We start from the raw sequence: 5,011 nt of genomic DNA on the forward strand, positions 1-5,011 counted from the left end.
AGGTCATCACCATCACATGCTAAGGTTAAGAACAATAAGGCTATTGAATGAAGTATTTAATGAAGATAGAATCCCATGTTTATCATATATTAATTTAACCTCAATTCTCTTAGTAATGTTATTTAGTATAATCTCTTAGTTTAATAAAAACCCAATTTGTTATTTGTCTTAGCATTGAGCGACAACCATACATTGTTGCATAGGTGCATAAATTGAACTTAACCTAAACCAGTCTCTGTGGGAACGAATCTGATTTATATCTTATACTACTTGCGAACGTGTATACTTGCGTGAATATTAGTGCATGTTTTCGCCCTAACAGCTAGTTGGGTTGCACTAGACTTGGTAGCACTTCGAGTCAATCATGTTGGTTGAGTGAGATCATTCAATACTCAATAGTGCACCATTATATCAAAGTTTTATATTATGTGATTAAATGTATTATGTGATCTTAAATGATTATTTAAGTAATAAGTGATTATAAAGAGTTGAATGTGAACTTAGGCCTAAGTGCCAATATGTTTGAAATCTTTAACCAAGATGGAGTTTTTTTAGAGTGTGTCTTGATGAGGTCTAATATTTTGTGTAGGCTCAGGAGAGGGTATTAAGCTTTCCGTCAAAGTTGAGTAGTGCTCCCAGTTACTTCTATGATCAAGACGAAGTTAGCCCAGCCTTCTTAAGGCAAGTGTTTTACCCTTGTCAATTCTATATGTTGCAAGTGTTTACCCTTGTCAATTTTATATGTTGCAAGTGTTCCTGGACTTCCTTGATATATGCAAATGTTTATCACTTGTCAATTCTTTTTTCGTACAAGTTTTTTTCCCTCATCGTTCTAGTGATATTTTCATTAAGACATATATATTGCAAGTGTACTGAACCACTCTTTTGAATCATGATAGCATGCTCTTATAATGATCGTTAATATTGTTGTCACCATGATATATCGTTACAAATATTCTGATTTTAGATTGAGATATTACAAATGCTATGACATGCTTTCGATTATTGGACTTGCTTTATGTCTATTCATGCTCTTATTAAACCATACCCTTATCACTGTTTTGTTCCAACTTAACTTAGTACCATAATTGATATCATTTGATTGCTCATTCCATTTCAATTTCCTTGATCACAAAACCCCTATTGATTTGATACTATATCCCTATACCCTTGATACCTTGAGTTATCAACAATCCAACTTCATACTTCTTCATTTTCTTTATATCCTACTTAAACTTTGTTACTGGATATGTGCCATGTCTTACCCTCCAAACTTGAGATCTCTATCTTGTTGAATAATGTTATGATTCTTTTTCAATACTTTCTTCCTTGGTTGTTGAACCATTGATATTCATTTGAAGACCCTTTTAGTGAAGAGTTGATTCATTCTGATAAGACATAACTCAAATCCTTCATTGATGATTTAAACCCCTTTGCATAGATCTTTGTAAAATTTGATAAGTGGCATTTTATACCACTTAGAACGTCTTATAATAGCTTAAATTGGTGTCTTGAAATCAAGTATTTTGTGTATTTGATGCATTTTTCTAGTGTTTGTGCATTTTAGGGTATTTGTTGCATTTCGGGAGAGAATTCATCAATAATAAGCCTTGGCATGTGTTTAGCATTACAAGTGGGAAGATAAGAGTAGATTGCAGCGAAGAAACGGAGCAAACAGATCATTTTTCCAGAAAGGGTCTGAGCGCCCGCTCAGCTCTGCTAAGCGGCCGCGCAGGAAGCTGAGCGCGCACGCTCAGCTGAGCGGCCGCGCAGGGTCGTAAATTCAAAATAATTATTTTAGACTCTTATTTCCGTTTGGCTTCCGAATTCTGAGCTATCTGGGTTTTATGGGACTCCTATATAAGTAGATTTCAGAGAGGTTTCACGTGGTGGGATCGTGTATTAATCAAGGAGTGAAGGAGATAAGGAAGAAGACCGTTTTAGCACACCGCAACGAAGAGGAAGCATATTTTCTTGTGATCTTTATTTCGTTGTAATGTTGGATGCTAGTTTTCTTACTTTGAACCTATTTACTCTTGTGACGTACTCTGGTTTAATATAAGTAGTTTAGTTATTATTCTCTTGTGTTTTTATCATGTTTTCATATGAACCCATGATGACGATGAGTGCTTATGGGCTAATCGTGATCATGGGGTCGTAACGGATTTACTATGGAATTCTTTAGTTAGTTGTTTAATACCTTAGTGTGTGATGATTGTATGATATCTAGTATTGGTTGTGCGTATTCGTCTTATGTGCGTCGCGAACATATAAGATAGGGTGTTAATCTCTTGTGAAGCGACGGTGGATCTTGAGATTTAGAACTTGCCATGCTAGCATAGGTTCATGTATGATGTTGCATGATTAGTGGGTAACTCTAACCGTTTTATTCGCCCTGTGTAATCAAAAGGAATAACTTGTTCTTAAATCGTTATGTTGTCAATTTCTGTAGACATATAGGGACTCAACATAATTGATGCCTATTCAACTTCTATCTTAATTGTGGATGTTTGGTAGAATGGTATTAGTACAATGAAAGTTGGCTTTTATCAGTTTGTTATTCGATTAATATCATCACTGTTGCATGCTAAGGGTAATAACAATGACTATTGAAGGAAGTAGTAATGAAGTTGTGATCTCATGAGTGTTTTAATATTGTTAATTCTAAGTGTTAATTAAGTGCTTAATTAGTAGTTAATTGTAGTTAATAATTAGTTAATCAAATCTAAGTGTTATTGTCTTAACATTGAGAAGTAATCATACATTGGTGAGTGAGTTTAATTGAACATAATTAGTCTGAGTCTCTGTGGGAACGAACTAGAAAGTATTCTATATTACTTGCGCGTATACTTGCGTGTTTATTAGCGCGTGATTTCCCCTAACAAGTTTTTGGCGCCGCTGCCGGGGACTCGGCGTATTTGTTTAGTTTATGTACTTACCATCATTGGTCATTAGGACTCAGTGATTAAGACGTGTTACTTATTGTTTCCGGTTGTGTTTCAGGTACTTTAGCGAGCGTTTATGCAAACTCGTTCTCGTACTCGCAAGAGGACTTTAGATACAGCTGAGGAGACAGACGAAGTTCTTGATATTGGAGAAGATAGATTTTGAAGATTCGGATTCAGGAAGTGAGCAGAAAGAGCCAGTAATCATGGGTGATCGTATTGTTCCGGCAGATCCAGCTCTTATGGACTTTTCTCGGCCTAAAATTGATGACATTCAGTCAAGCATTCTTCATCCGGCTATTCAGGCTAACACCTTTGAAATCAAGCCGGGCACTATTCAGATGGTGCAGAATTCTGTTTTTTTTGGAGGTGCTGCGACTGAAGACCCCAACATGCACATAAGGAATTTTGTCGAGATCTGCAGTACTTTCAAATATAATGGTGTGACTGATGAGGCTATCAAGCTGAGGTTTTTCCCATTCTCTTTGAGGGATAAAGCTAAGGACTGGTTACATTCTGAACCAGCTGGGTCCATCACTACTTGGCAAGATCTTGCGTAAAAGTTTCTGGTGAAGTTTTATCCAATGGCAAAGACTGCTGCTATGAGGAGTGCTCTTACTCAGTTTGCGCAGCAACCTACAGAATCTATGTGCGAAGCTTGGGAGCGCTACAAGGAGATGTTGAGAAAGTGTCCACATCATGGAATGCCCGATTGGATGGTGATCACTGGTTTCTATAATGGTTTGGGGGCCCAATCTCGGCCCATGCTCGATGCAGCAGCTGGAGGCGCCTTGTGGGCCAAAAGCTATACTGAGGCTTATAATCTTATTGAGACTATGGCTGCAAATGAGCATCAAAACCCAACTCAAAGGATGATCCTGGGAAGGTAGCAGGTATTCTGGAAGTCGATGCAGCCACCGCTATTGCAGCGCAGCTCCAAGCGCTGTCTATGAAGGTCGATTCTCTAGCCACCTATGGAGTCAATCAGATAGCTATGGTCTGTGAGCTTTGTGCAGGTTCTCATGCTACGGATCAGTGTTCTCTTGTTAACGAATCTGTTCAGTATGTGAACAATTATCAGCGCAACAGCAGCCTGTGCCAGCTACTTATCATCCTAACAACAGAAATCATCCAAATTTCAGCTGGGGTAATAATCAGAATGCTATTAGCAACCATATCAGCAAGGTGTGAGTAAACAGTTCAATCCACCTGGATTCCAGCAACCACAGCAGTATGCTCAAAGGCAATCATATCCTCAACAGGGAGGTGCAGCTGCACCCACTAGTGCTGATTTTGAGGAACTTAAGCTGTTGTGCAAGAGTCAGGCGGTGTCGATCAAGACCTTGGAAAATCAAATTGGTCAAATAGCCAATGCAGTGCTCAATCGTCAACCTGGCACACTTCCCAGTGACACTGAAGTGCCAGGCAGGAAGGAAGCTAAAGAGCAAGTCAAGGCTATTACCTTAAGGTCTGGAAAGTTGATGCTGAAAAAGCAAAAGAAGGAGAAGCTGAAGTTGGAGATGAAGAAGCTAAGCAAAAGGAGAAAGCGGCGGAACCAAGGAAGACTACTGTTGAACACACTCTGCCTGAGGGTAATACAGGGGAGAAAAGCTCTATCCCACCACCTTTCCCTAAGAGATTGCAACAACAAAAGCTGGATAAGCAGTTCGGTAAGTTTCTGGAGGTGTTCAAGAAACTTCACATCAATATACCTTTCGCTGAGGCTCTGGAGCAAATGCCTAGTTATGCGAGGTTTATGAAGAGTATTCTTTCAAGGAAGGTGAAACTGGATGACCTTGAGACCGTTGCTCTAACGGAAGAATGCAGTGCTGTGCTGCAGCAAAAGTTACCTCCAAAGCTTAAAGATCCAGGTAGCTTCACCATTCCTTGCACCATTGGCAAGTTGTCTTTTGACAAGTGCCTTTGCGATTTGGGAGCAAGCATCAATCTGATGCCGTTGTCGATCTTTAAAAAGTTGGATTTGCCTGATCCAAAGCCCACCTACATGTCTCTATTGGCTGATCGTTCTATTACTTACCCAAGAGGCATAGTGGAGGATGTGCTAG

At 39.2% G+C, this 5,011-nt stretch overlaps 1 non-coding gene across 1 annotated transcript; it reads right to left on the minus strand.

Annotated features, from left to right (window-relative positions):
• Nucleotides 1-3,544: 3,544 nt before the first annotated feature.
• LOC141681353 (small nucleolar RNA R71) lies at nucleotides 3,545-3,651 on the minus strand. The gene has a single exon (XR_012558792.1). It is a non-coding gene; the product is annotated as a small nucleolar RNA R71 (small nucleolar RNA).
• Between the last annotated feature and the right edge of the window lie 1,360 nt (nucleotides 3,652-5,011).

This window comes from Apium graveolens, chromosome 8 (genome assembly GCF_009905375.1).
Source record: "Apium graveolens cultivar Ventura chromosome 8, ASM990537v1, whole genome shotgun sequence".
Lineage (NCBI taxonomy): Eukaryota > Viridiplantae > Streptophyta > Magnoliopsida > Apiales > Apiaceae > Apium > Apium graveolens.